Here is a 14,850-nt window from a genome sequence, read left to right as displayed (position 1 = left end):
GACCTGATTCTGAATGCAGGTGAATATTTACAATTCCTGCTGAAACTAGGGGGAGCTGTGGGTTCTCACTTGCACTGAGGATGTTTAGGCCCCACATTTGTAGAAACTCTACTATATATTTTTTGTTAGTAATTATACTATGGACATGTAACAAGGTGTATAGACTCAACAGTCTGGGAAACAGAGGGTTAAAAATCTAGTCCTGTACAGAAAGGCACCCCAGCAGTGATTGCAGAGGGATTCAGTCATCAGGTCACGTCTAGCACCACAGCCTAACTGATCAGTGGGAGATTAATAGGGAAAATGCTGCTGGATTGAAGAGACGGGAAGTAGCTGATCTCCCTGGGAATAGAAGTGATATCAGGGAAGGAAGTCAAGACGCATGTGGAAGACTAAAGGGTGATTTTTCTATCGTGTGCCTCTTCGGGCCTGGAGGAAGTCTTTTGCTGTCGTCTTAACTCTGTAGGGGACCTTTTTTATTACCATTGGGCTCCAAGAGTCCTTTTCCTATATTATGTTTAGACTCCGATTACTAGACGACTTTCCCTCTCACGTTTGGGATTTTGCCTATGCCGCTTTCTTTTTGCGATCAGCTGTTCAACAAACACTGACTCCCTGGCATCTGAACTATAACCCTGTGTGCGTGTAAGTTCCTTGTTCCAGCTGCCACCAGTCTGGCCAGCAATCATAGTCAGGCCCATTTAACATAATGTTAGTTCTTTGTGTTAAAAACCTTCGCGATGAAATTTTATCTCAATACTTTTAAAGCAGAGACAGCTGTGAGTAGCTGTTAAATAGACACAAACAAGAGCTTAATCCAAACTATGCATGTTCGACAGTTTCTTAGATACATGTTGTGCAACAAGACCGCAAAAATTGGAGAAACCAAAACATGTTAATTATTTGAAATGGAAACTCTTTTTAACTCTAGGCATCCTTTTTATATATCTTGTTTAAATGCCATATTAATTTTTAAATCTTTGAAACTCCTTTATCTCCGCACACTTATGTTATATGGGTTACATTTTGACACGTGGTTTCAGTTTATTATGTAACGCTTCACTAAATAAATGCAAATTACCAATAATGACCTTTCAAATTTGAAGCATGACTTTACCAAAATTTAACTTTTCAAACAAATAGACAGAGGTTTATTTTTGTAAAGTTTGTTTTATTTCACAAATTAGTTTCAGTGTTTGCCATAGATAACACATATTTCAATGAAGTTCACATTCAATGTGACTAGGACAAATTTTTTAAAAAATCCAAACCCTGGACATGTCATTAAAAACACATGGATTTTAAATTCTCTTTTTTATACAGAAAATTGCATTAATAGATTTTGACCTCAAGACTAAGCCAAGGTACATGTGTTAAAGGCCCAGGAACTCTGCACTGATCTACAGCACTGGGCCTACATATTGACTGAATAATACTGTGCACTGATGTAATAGCAACCTGCATATGTCTCATATTAATGTTATTTTCCTAATAGTAATAGCATTAAAAGCCTACTTACTTTGCCATTGAGTTATCCTGTTTAGGATAATTCACCCAGAAAAGCTCTCCGTGAGCATGTGAATCTATTTGCTACGTATGTAGCATTTTATAATATATAACTGAAAATACTGAAATCACAGGGAACTGATATTTTGATTCTAACGCTGGCTTTTTGAGTATTTTTGCAATCAAAAAAAAATCTGTTGTCTTTCTTGAATAATTTATTAGCAGGACTTTTGTTGCATTTCCACATGGAATTCATGAAGACAAATAATATTTTTTTGTGGGGAGAGTTTGGACGAGTGAAAATTCACACATGGAAAACAAATGAGCATGGGGAAACATTCCTCTTTGTTAATGGCTACTTGATCTGTAGCCAGAATTCATATGGATCCTTAAAATCAAGTAAATTATGCCTGTAGCGACAGCTCCCTTTTGCTAGAGTCCCACAACAAGCACCAAATGGTGGCGTAGAATAGAACTGCCAAATTTCATTTTTCACTTCCTGATTCCTTTCAATTAGAGTATATACATTTTGAACAGACAGTCCTATACATATTTTATAGTATTGAAGGTGGAATTCGGATGTAGATACCTCTCAGATGCAACACCCTTTCCAAAGTCATGATATCTGGGACTCGTTCTCTCTATTTGTTTAGTTGTTCACACATACACACGAGGACTAATTCTGCATGCAGAAAGCAGCAGGAGCTGAGGATGTGCTTCTGAGGACAGAATTTTGCCCACCTCTTTTCATCTCTGCAGATTCAAAAAAGAAATATGGCAGAGGTGGAAGCAATGATATACAGATCTTATTTAAACAGACCACAAAAGGAAAATGGAGAAAACCAAGGAGGTTTTGCTCTTTCATAGGTTTTCTTTCTGTACCTTTTATAAGGGATGGTAGACTTTCTTTAAATAGCTTATTGGACACAGGTTAAGAAACCTGCCACTCATTGGTTTTCAGATTAGATAAAATAACTGATGAATTATGTGGTAGAAAATTAGGATGGATTACATGAATATCTGTTCAGACTACCATAAATATTTATAAACAATCTTCCTTGCAGAACATGTCTCTGTCATTCATTTCAGAGCAATGAAAAACCTGGAACAATGGAACTAATGACTACATTGTTCCAAAGTTAAATAGTTTATCTAATAAGGAAAATAATGAAATGAGCCAAATTCTTTATGAACATAACAGTGAAGCAATTAAAATTAATGTGATTTTCCAGATCAAAACTTCTGCCTGTTAATTGCTATATGGCACCTATCCTAGTCATATGAGTTTCCCTTGCAGCTGTTTTTATTTCATGATACATTTTGAAATCCCCAGAGCCTAGTCCTGGGATCTGACATAAAGATGGTTAGTCTGAAAACCAGGATAGTTATCGAGTGTTTATAATTTGTATAGATTAACTCTCAAGACAGGCCTTTGTGAACAATCACTGTTTCTTGCCATTTGCATTTTGTTTGCAATGTGTTTCCAATTAAGATAATTTATTGGTGCATACTTCTTATTCTAAAGTATGGGGTGACGTTGCCATATGTAGGAGAGAACACAAAGGCAACTTCTTGGGAACAGTGCGGTGCCCTGCGCTTCTCTGGTAGTTTTGGATCTGGGCTGTCATTACTGCATTCATGTAGCTAATAGTGAAAATGTTGTTGTGAATTGTATGTGCAATAAATAATATTAAAACTCACTTTTGAAAGTCTGAGTCACCTGTTTAATTTTCTCTCTTAGCTAATAGAGCAATATTTTCTCCTTTTCTACCAGTTGGTTGCTCTCACTCTCTCAGTCATGGAACATTGTTTAGCCGAAGATATGACAAAGTACTTGTATGTCACATTCCAGTGAAATGGAATGGTTCAGTCAACAAAAGCACAGAGGTGATGTACAAAGGCAGGTCGATCAGTGTGCCCTTCCCATTTAGGCATATCTCTGCCCTCTGATAGGCCAAGGTGGTTTGATTTGCATAATGACTGTATGGCTTCACACTGACCCCACATCCCAGCTGGCTGAGGGGGAAGGTTCGGCATTACTTTACATTTACCAAGAAATAACCTTTCGCCTCTTATTTGTATGACCATTGCCACCAAAGCTCCAGATCACAATTTGACTGCCATCATGCTTAGCGCTGTACAAACATGTAAGAAAACATGGGCACGGCCTGAAAAATTGATCATATAAGGCCCTGATGCGGTGAACACCAATGTAGGGGCTTGCTTTTAGTTTCACTTCAGTCGACGAGGCTCTGCAGGGATACGGGCATACAGAATCTGAGCACAAAGATAAGTGAGGGGTGTGAGGGTGCTTTGGCTGAGTCCATGCACTGTAGGAGTGTGTGGGATGAGCAGCTCAGCATGGTTCCCTCCCTGCACTTCCATGAGCACTACAATTGTTCCTGTGGAAGCTAGAAAACATCTCTGTTCTGCGGAGAGTTTTGGCCTCATTCTTACTGGGCGCAGGTGCTGCATCTTGCCCTCTGTAGCTGGGATTAGAAGGATTGGGACTGCACTGCTAGGTCCAGGTCTGAGCCCCAGGTGAGGAGCCCAGTTTAGGTGAGATTATTTAGCCCAGAACATGGTTATCAGCTCATACAAAAGAAGCACCTCAAGTTGTGTACGCACTTTGGAAGTTCAGTATGTGTGAGCCTCATGTTTCATATTAGGTTAGTAGAAACTGTATCTTACTTATGTGGATTATTAAAGGAGATAAACCAAAATCTCAGTTGCTGAAGTAACTAATGTAGTTTATCCAGCATTGAACAGATATTGGCATCTTGAGGTAAGTATCAGGAGTCAGTGATTTCAGACTATGATATTGAACAAGCTGAAGCCATGAGCAATATGATATTGATTAGACAATAGAAGTAATTATATTTACCAACATAGTTTTATTGGGTGGGGTGGAAGGTGACGAGACTTTAGTCTGGAGTTTAGGGAGGACAATTAAAAATGTTGTAAGCAAAGCCCTAGTAGCCTTTGTGTTTTTCTTTTTAACAGCTATGGATTTTCTACCTGCTATTTTAAAATTGCATGGGCTCCCTTCTTAGCCATCAGAAGGATTTTTTAAAAAATACATTATCCTGGAAGTTTAGTACTGATCTCAGGAGAGCTTTATTTTTTTTCCAGAGACCTTTCTCTGACAATGTCCACCTCTTCTGCTGTTCCTTTTACCCAATGATTTTTTTTAATGCTATTGCAGAAAGATTAAAGGTTATCTTTGAATGTAGAGGCTTTTATCTAGCAAACACCTTTTCTAATGCTAAATGAAATCATGTCAGATTTGAATAGGTTTCATATTTAGTTGCTGCTTCAATTCTGTGAGGAGCTTTAATTTCCTGGGTCATGAAACCTCTTTCTTTCCCTGGCTGTTCCCCCCCAATCCCAATGGCTATCAAATGTCCAAAATTCATTTTTATTTCACATCTAGTGACAATGGGAGATGAATAAAACTTGATCTGCAGACCTTCAACAGAACAGTAGTTGCTCATCAACAGAGTAACTTGTACTACTTGATTCTCTGCTGTCTCTCTAAATGACTATTATTTGAATTTTGTGCCTGCCCACTGGTAAGATTTTATCTTGTAATAAATCTGCCAAAAAAAACCCAGGAACATCTCTAGTTACTGTCATTTGTTTCTAGACATGATTTGGAAGATCGCCAGGCTCCTCAGAAATAGCAGCAGCCATGGACTAAAAGGATGTACAGTAAACGCTTACTGTAAGCTTTGAGTCAGATCATCTACAGACTTTAAGTCATCTTTGTGCTCTCCTGATTGTTCCATCTCCTAGAGGCCTTTTCTCAGCCTCAAATATACTATGCTATACTATACTATAGCCCCAAATAATCCCTCTCATTACAATTAAATTGTTTGGAGTCAGTCATAATCATCTCCCGGCAAGCAGTAGGCCATTTTTTGCAGAGTGTTTAAAAATCCAACTTTTGTACTTTGAGAGCTGAGAGACCAGGAGTGTGTGTTGGCCATAATGATCCACTGGTGTAAGTGGGTACGACTTTAAAGGCAGTTCTTGCAGCAGTTCACCCTGGGTGAACTTCACCCCTGCTCAGAAAGGCAGTGTGGTTAACTCTGGGGATTTTATCACGAGCCTCAAGATTTGTGGTGTTTTTCTTAAAACCCCAGCTTCTGGAGTCATGTGACAATGTAAAAATAATCTCTGTTTTCATTTAAAAATAAAACCTGGGGGCAGGCAGACTCTCCCGCTGTCATCAGATAGGGGGGAAAGAATCAGAAGTGAGAAACTAGTGGTGGTAAAAAAAAGGACCCCAGGAGTGTTTGCACCCTCTCCCATCATTCCCTGCCTGCCCGCCCACTCCCAGATCTGGGTGGGGCAGTATCCACAAGGAGAGAGCTGGGGGACGGAGAGGAAACTGGACAGAGCTGTACTTAGCGGTAGAGGGGAGAGAGCTGGGCAGAAGCCAGGGGCAGAGTCCTAGAAGGGAGAGAAACTAGGCAAGGAGCAGAGGGGGAAATTGTGCAGGACTATGTGATGGGAATGGCTAAACAGGGGACTGGACAGCAGCAGTGCCCAGTGGAAATAAGAAGAGTAAGGGGTGATACCTATTGGAGAGAGAGGGATACAGGGAACAGAGGAGAAAGCTGACACCAGTGTCTGGGGAAGCAATGGTGTTGAGCAAACGTCCCCCCCCCAATCAGATTTTTGAACCTGTGAAGTGGCTAACAATTGGGGTTGAGCAAATTTGCTTACATAGAGGAAAATCAGTCACTGCTTCTGGCAGTGGTATAAAACAGAAGACGTTAAGCACTGCGCTTTGGTTAAAGAGAGTGAAATTCCAACAGAGATGAAGGGAAAATTTAGTTAATTTTTAAAATGACTTCGAAATAGAGCAACACTCTGAAGCTAATAATTCCTCACCGAATAGTTAGCATCTAAATATTATGTAATTCTTTGTATCTTTCCAGTCAGAGAAAATATTTAAAATCAACCATGCTGAAAAGCTCCTGAAAGACCCACTGAAGTAACCAAGGCCCGATTCTACAAACACTTAGGCAGTATCAGTAGTGGTCCCATTGAAATCAATGCTGGATGTGGGTCTTCTGCAATCAGGTCTGTGTGGGTGGATCTCTTCTGCCAATGTGGTCCCATTAGAGTTGCCAACTTTATACTTGCACAAACCCTTGCTCTGTCCCTCCTCCGAGGCCCTGCCCCCACTCACTCCATCCCCCTTCCCTCGGTCGCTTGCTCTCCCCACCCTCACTCACTCACTCGCTCATTTTGACCAGGGTGGCTCAGAAGGTTGGGGTGTGGGAGGGCTCTGGCTGGGGGGGGGTGGGCTTTGGGGTGCAGGAGGGTGCTCTGGGCTGGGACTGAGGGGTTTGGAGGGCAGGAGGGGGATCAGGGCTGGGGCAGGGTGTTGGGGTGTGGGATGAAGGTGTGAGACCTCCGTCTGTGGATGTGGGCTCTGGGGTGGGGCTGAGGGGTTTGGGGTGCAGGAGGGTGCTCCAGGCTAGGATCGAGGGGTTCAGAGAGTGGGAGGGGGATCAGGGCTGGGGCAGGGGGTTGTGGCGTGGGAGGGCGTGCAGGTTCTGGGCGCCACTTACCTCAGGCAGCTCCCAGAAGCGGCAGCATGTCCCCACTCTGGTTCCTATGTGGAGGTGCCTCCAGACAGCTCTGAGCTCTGCTCCGTCCACAGACGCTGCCCCCACAGCTCCGATTGTGGAGCTGGCACTTGGGATGGGGCCGTGTGGGGAGCTCCCTGGCTGCCTCTAAGCCTAGGAGCCGGAAGTGGGACATGCTACTTCTTCTGGGAGCAGCAGGGAGCCTGCCTTAGCCCTGCTGCACCGCCAACTGGACTTTTAACAGCCTGGTCAGCAGTGCTGACCAGAGCGACCAGGGTCCCTTTTCAGCTGAGCATTCTGATTGAAAACCGGACACCTGGCAACCCTAGGTCCCATGCATATGAAGAGAGGAGTGGCTATATGATCTGAATGCAGAAGGGCCTAAAAGCTGTGAAATTCCAAATGTTTGAAATTGCTTCTTTTCAACTCCAAAGAAACTGAAGAAGGGTTGTTATTTTGGAGAGGACTTGTTTCCCCAGCATCTAGATTACAGCAAAGATCTCAGGGCAGCTTTTGGTAAATAAAAACCTAAAACATTTAAAATAGAAGAAAACTACCAAAACAAAACACTGCATCGCCCAACTATGTGTGCATTGTGAAAGAACAAACCGCATGTGACAGATATTAGTCACATTGCTTCATGCCTTACTGGAAGGCACTCAAATACTGTAGGCATGAGGGTGATATGAAAACCAGTATGCAATAAAATAGAGTAATATAGAACTGGATAAGTTGGGGCTTTGAGCTGAACTGGTTGACTCCAGCGTGTTCTTCAGGATACTTGAGTGACTGTCCCTACCACACATGCTCACCAGGGTCAACAGAAGCTACTTTGACTTATTTTTTCAGGCCTGTGTAAGAGGGAGAGAAGATAACAGATAAAGCAGGGGTGTTAGTTGGTATCTGCTACAGACCACCAAATCACACTAGGGAACAGGATGACCAGCTCCTTTCACCCCCCATCTATATGATGTAGGGAAAAAAAGCTACATGTTTGGCGCACTTCAGGTTGAATGACACAAGCTGGAGGTCTCATGCTGCCTAACCAAAAAGTGTTGCAACTAACATAGGGGGATTCCATATTAGACCTAGCCTTGACAGATGAAGCGGAACTGATCACAGAACCAAAAATTAATGGTAACTTAGGTACAAGCACTCATGATTTGATCACATTCATAACGTTCAAACAGTATGAAGTCCAGACCAGTAATAGATATTCTCGGGGCTTTAAAAGGGCCATTTTCACAAAGCTGAAAACACTTATGAACCAAATCTGCTGGGAGGAAGAATTTAATCAGAAAAATGTGAATGATAATTGGGAATTATTTAAGAACACTTTACTAGATGCCCAAAAAGCCACAATCCCACAACTGAGTCAGAAGGCTGTATTGGTTCAAAAAATGACCTGATTGAGAAGAGAATTGAAGGCAGCTTCATATATATCTCTCACAACCCACCCCTCTCCCACCCCAAATGGAAGAAACAGGAATTCAATAGTAATGAATATAAATCAGAAGCTAGAAATTGTAGAAAATTGATAAGAGAAGCAAAGTGACACAAGGAGAAATTATGACAAGCAGAACTAAGGACAATAGGAAGAAGTTTTTAAAGTCAATTAGGAGCAAAAAGAATCCTGACATCATTATTTGTACATTACTAGATGAAAATGGTAGAATTATCATCAATAACGCAGAAAAGGCAGAAGTGTTCAATAAATATTTCTATCCTGAATTTGGGGAAAAACAGATGATGTAGTCTCAAATGATAACACTCTACCCAGTCCACTAGTATCTCAGGAGGATGTCAAACAACAGCTATAAAAGTTAGACAATTTTTAAACACAGGTCCAGATAATATATGAATTTCTCCCATCAGCTGAGTTTGCCTCTCAGACCAGAAGGGAGGAACGGAATAAAAACTCCTAACAAGGAAGAACAAGTATCTCATTGTTGCTGGGATTCTAGGAGCTAGGTTTCTAGGCATAAGCAATGGATCCCCAGCTGCTTAGCATGGGTTAGTCCTACAGGACTTATATAGTTTGCTTATTATGCAACCTTCTATTAAGTTTCTTTTGAAACTTAAGATATAAACACAAATGATTTACTATAGGTTTGTCTGCTTTAACCTTGTAAAGAACTCTTATTTCCTTTTCCTATCAATAAATCTGTATATAGTTTATTACAGGATTGGTTGGCTACACACGTTGTCTTTGGTGTGAGATTTAAGGTGCAATTGACCTGTGCTAAGTGACTGATCCTTTGGGACTGAGAGTAACCTGAATGTTGCTGTGATTCAAGATGTAAGGGACTATCTATCACAACGGTAGGATTGCCTAGGTGACAAGGTAGATCGGAGTACCCAATGGAACTGTCTGGCACTCCATGTATAGGCTGCTACAGTGCCTGGGGAATTCAAACTTGATAACTGGTTGGTGAAACCTAAGTATAGAACTCACAGCCAGTTTGGAGTGAGCCTGCCATCCACCAAAAATGCCAGATGGAGGTATCAGGCCACAGAATGACTCCGCTCCACCCCAAGAAGGTAACATCAGGTAGCTGAGGGAAGGAGGTGTTAGGAGAATGGGCTGGTAGCAGGGTCTGCCAAGAGTGTTGGGTAGCTCAGAGGAGCATGCAGATGTTTATCTGAATCATACCCACAAATGTCCTTGGTTTCTGCCTAACTAACTTTACAGGTAGTTTTAAATGCTGGAGCTGGCTCACTGCATGTTTTGATCTGTAGTTTTGTGACAGTGAAGCTGGTTTACTGCTTTACATGTAATTTTGCTGCTGGAGGCTGGTTATCTACTTGCTTTTATATAGTTTGTGACTGAGATGCTGCTATCTCTCTCTTCTGCATGAAAAGGGGCTGATGCTGAATTCTTGATTCAGTGACCAAAATAGTTAGCAGTGAAATTGCTGAAAACTGGATATAATTTTTTCCCCAGGTGAATGTCTACCAAAATGTTCTTGTTTCCAAAAACTCTAGTAACAGATTTACTGACAATTTTGGATACATTTTTTTTTAAATCACTAATGCGTATATAGTAAATACACTAAGTCGAGAACAGTGCATCTATCTTTCTAAGTTCACACAAGCCTGAAAGGAAAACAATATATCTATTTTCCAGGGTTATGAATCTAACAGCATCACAAGTTATCACTAGGAAAACATTTCAAAAGCCTGAACTTGCACTTGTGGAAAAAGGAACACAGATAGAGGAAACAGATAAATACACGTTGTGTTAGTAGGCTTTGTTTTCTGAAATGATATATTGTTCCGGAGAAGAGGTTAGCAAACAAATTATTGTCTTTTTCCAATACAGCCAGGTCTTTGGTACTACAGACCAGATGGTGAGGTGAGGCAGATTAAAACTTAACTGACAATAGGTCAGTATCACAGGAAAAGTGCCCTAAGTTTATCTATTGTTAAATGATATAATTTATCGTCTTTGAAGGTTAAGGAGCAATTTCTGTGCCTTTCCTACTTTTTGAACAAAGATTTATAACACAGATAATCCCAATTTTAGATATTTACTGCAGGTTATATTTGAAAGAATTTCCCAAAAGACTAATAACCCTTTTTTTTCTTAAACACAGTCAAACCAGTGAACTAATATGATGCTTTCTTCAAACAACTGTATTTACTGTCTCTGTACACGATAAATTTTCATTTAGTCTATGATCAGCTGACAATATGTAAGTTTGCAGATACCAGTAATTGAGTACAGATAACCTTGACTGTTGACCTATGCAGAGCCATGACTGTCTAGTTTTCATTGTTTCTGTTTTTGCTATTTGACAAAACTGATGTGGACTGAATTTATAGGTTAGCCATTCATTGCAGTGGGAATAGCTTATCATTTTGGATCTATATGGCAAGAAGTTTCTATTTATCTCACTTAGTGAGATGGCAAAACTGAACCTGATTGGGCCAATTCAGTATTAGCATTAACCCTTAAGAAACCAGTAAATTCCTACATGAATGTCACTTGAGCACAGGTTAATTTCCTCCAGCTGAACACTAGCCTTTGGGGTAGGTTGGTATGGCTAGTGAGAATGGAGGGTTTCTAGTAACTGGGGAAAAGGGCCCGATTGGGACCATAAGATTCATTAATATTTCCCCATTGGGAATGGTCTCGTGATGGAATCCACTGGTTTTGCTGCCAGTTCTTGATCCCTTTCTCTGGCCAGGAACAAGCATAGAGAAGTGGGATCAGCCAGTTGGTTGGGGGAAAAGAAGGGGACAGGTCTGGTGGCCTTGCCACATGCTATAGAACAGAGAGTTCTGGTCCTGTCTGCTTTTTATGGTTGAGAGAATTTATCTGGTGATAAATTTACCTTGTGTAGGAAGGGTGAGGTGGGGCTCATCAAAGGGACTCAATTTGTGAGGGAAGGAAGCAAGAGAAGTGAGAAAGGCAGAGCTTTTGGTACTGACTGGAAAGGCTGACGTACCATGCATGAGCATAGTAAGGGTTAATATACCATCATCATGGATATTACTGTTGGACTCCCTATAATAAAGGAAATGTGCTTGGATTTTTTTAATGTTTTGATGTCTTTGTAGTTAGAATGATTCATTTTATCTAGCAATGAGCGCAACACAGTATTGTCGAGGTACTTAATGTGTAAAGCTGGGGTTTGCAAAGGAGCTTATGGGTGTTAGCTACCCAAATCCTCTTGAACTGCAGTGGCGCTGGGGGTGTAACTCTCCTAGGCTACTTTGAACACCCTGGCCTAAAATAATAGTATTGATAGAATACATTCAAAACCACAACAGACTCTCTGTTAATTATATTGATTATAAATGGCTTTATTCTCTATTTATTTTGAGCTTTTCACTTTCACCCTCACTGATGTTTCTATAGGTATAGCTTACCTATAGGGAGGTGGTGGGTTTTTTTTAAAAAAACTTTTTCGGAAGTTTTAACTACGTTTGCAGGTCATTGCTATCTAAATCTCAGACACAAAACATAAATCATTACACAAGCGAGTTTTTGCTTAAATAAACATTATTCAAGAATATAACTATAACATTATTTATAAACAATACAAGAACCCGGGGGCGCTCAATACAATTAAAAAGCAGAGACTATAAAATGGTTAAAAGGAAATATATTTCAATGCAAGGTACATTGGACTGACCATTGGAACTCACTGCTAGAGGATATTACTGTGGCAATGTAATGGCCAAGTGCCCCCTGGCCAAGTGCGTGTGCCTGCACATTCTCTCCACCTGTTTGTGGTGGCCCCTCCAGTCGAGTCAGACTCAGCCTATACATGAAATAAAAACAAAGCAAACCCATTACAGCAGTGGTCGGCAACCTGTGGCCCATCAGGGTAATCCACTGGCAGGCCATGAGACAGTTTGTTTACGCTGACCATCTGACAGCAAATGTGAAAAATCGAGATGGGGGTGGGGAATAATAGGAGTCTATATAAGAAAAAGACCCAAAAATTGGGACTGGCCCTATAAAATCGGGACATCTGGTCACCCTATGGCCACCCGCAGGCAAGGCTGCCTGCAGCTCCCAGTGGCCGTGGCTTGCCATTCCTGGCAAATGGGAGCTGCAGGAAGTGGTGCGGGCTTCCACTGGGAGCTGCGAGCAGACATGCCTATGGACGGTCAATGTAAACAAACTGTCTCGTGGCCTGCCGGTGCCACTGCCTTACGGGGTACAGGTCCAGCAGGGGCGTCTCTCAGCGCCCCCCGTAACGTCTCTCTCAAGTTGTCCCTGCTCCAGTATAGTGCAGTGCCTAAGTGCTCCCTATCTGGAGGCAATGTCTTCGCCCTCTCAGGGCCTTTCTAGCCGCAGCTCTCCAGCTGGGCCATTATAGGTCAGTTCCCCTTCTGGGGTGCCTCAAAGTCCAGGCCACTTTCCCAGTGACTGGGGGCAAGAGGGGAACCCCAGGCCCATCCTCTACTCTCGGTCCCAGCCCAGGGACCCTATAGATAGCAGCCATGTCCCTTTAAATAAACTCCATTGCAGCTATAATTCCCTCGACCACTTCCCCGTGGCTCCAGCACATGCTACACCCCTACACCTCAGGGCCTTGTCCTAGTGGAGTCCCAGCAGCCAGGCCGTAGCACCATCCACTCGCCTCCAGCTCTAGCAAACAACTGATCTCTGGCCCTGCAGCTCTTCTTATTCTAGTCTGCTGGGCCCTGATTAGGTGATTCCAACGCAGCCGCTCTAGGCAGCTTGGAGGGCCTCTCTACTGCCCTTTTTTGGGGTGGGGTGTGGCAGGGCCACAAGGCCTCCAGCAAGGGGCCTTAGGACCTAGTCCACCATGTCACAGGCAAATAGTTTGCTAATTGCCCCCCAAAAAGGATTATGGTCAAAGCCTGATCCACACTGAAGTAAATGGCAAAAACTATATTGATTTCAGGTGGAGCAGGATTTTACTAAAGTGCTATATGAGAAAGAATGGGGATATACCAGCAAAGCTCAAAATGATAAGGATTAGCAATCCTTGTGCTTCAGGGTATACACTGGTCACCAGTCAGATGAAATACTCGTAATTTTATAATAAAATGACCACAGGTGCACTCAGAGTTTAAAATCATCTTAAAGAGAACACCTCCAGCAGAGCGGACCATGTTCAAGGAACCACAGCTGGCTCTCTGTGGCCACCATCTAGCTACGATAAATACTTACATAGCTCCCAATACCTAGTATTTGAGCATCTCACAATTTTAATGCAATTATGCTGACAACACCTCTGTGCGATAGGGCTGTGCAATTATCCCCATTTTGCAGATGGGGCACTGAGGCACTGAGAGACCAAGGGACTTGTCCATGGGAACCCAGGGAGTCTGTGGCAGAGCAGGGAACTGAACCTGGGTCTCCTGAGTCCCAGGCTAGCGCCCTAAAGGCCACTGGGCCATCCTTTCTCTTTCAGCTTGGACATATTGGAAAATCAAGGTCACAGAGTTCAAGTGTGGTTTGCAAATTACTCACCTATTACAGTTGCACGTGAGAACTAATGGTCAAGATGAGCCATTCAAGAGATGTTAAAATCTCAGCTTAGTATTCAGAAGTCAGCATTCAAGCTACTGTCATAGGGTGACCTCCTCCAGGGCACATCCTTGTGGCCTCTGGGTAACCCTGCAAGCAGCCCTTGCTTCAGTCTACTCCTTCAAGGGGCTTTTTGAATATCTCATGCACCCTTTTGTCCATTCACAGCTCTTCTTGGGTTCTGGTTTATGAAATTAAAAGACATTCAAAACAAAGTTCTCAAGTCCATCTGTTTACTGCCTGTAGTCTCACTTCTGAAGTCCCACCTTTCTGTGCTGGTGCCTACTTGCTCCCAGCAGCCTCTCTCTCTCTCTACCCCCACTCTGGGGCTTTTCCCTCTGCAGCCCTTTATAGGAGAATCAGCTGATCCCTGTTCAGATGCGTGTCCTCAGTAACCAGGGTTGGTTGGCCCCAGGCCTCTAGCTTGTAAAGAGGCAAGCCGCCCTGTTACAGTGTCAGAGGAGTCAACAGGTCTGTGTTCAAAGGGTAAGATATCTAGTGCTAAGTCCTCTGATGACAGGCTTTAAGGGATAAAAAAAAAAATACATGCAAAATACCACCATCGGCATACAGTAAGCATTGCATTTGGTATTGCCCTGAACCCAGCCTCTAAAGCCCTTGTGGGCAAACACTTCATGGTTGGAACTTCATGAGTTTGAGGGGCTCTGTCAGCTCAGGGTACAGGGAGGGAACCACACAGGGCACTCTCCCACGGGAAATCTCCAC

General features: G+C 42.5%; 1 long non-coding RNA gene across 1 annotated transcript in view; it reads right to left on the bottom strand.

Moving 5' to 3' along the window:
• Positions 1-1,296: 1,296 nt before the first annotated feature.
• The window catches only part of LOC140896539 (uncharacterized), a 58,577-nt gene continuing 45,023 nt past the window's right edge, over positions 1,297-14,850 (bottom strand). The window contains exons 3-5 of the long non-coding RNA XR_012154568.1: positions 14,068-14,305; positions 12,251-12,379; positions 1,297-2,259 (exon numbers count right to left, since the gene is read on the bottom strand). This is a non-coding gene — a long non-coding RNA (uncharacterized lncRNA). The remainder of the gene's footprint in view (positions 2,260-12,250; positions 12,380-14,067; positions 14,306-14,850) is intronic.

The sequence above is a fragment of the Lepidochelys kempii genome, chromosome 12 (assembly GCF_965140265.1).
Source record: "Lepidochelys kempii isolate rLepKem1 chromosome 12, rLepKem1.hap2, whole genome shotgun sequence".
Lineage (NCBI taxonomy): Eukaryota > Metazoa > Chordata > Testudines > Cheloniidae > Lepidochelys > Lepidochelys kempii.
This window is presented reverse-complemented; position numbering and strand designations above follow the sequence as displayed.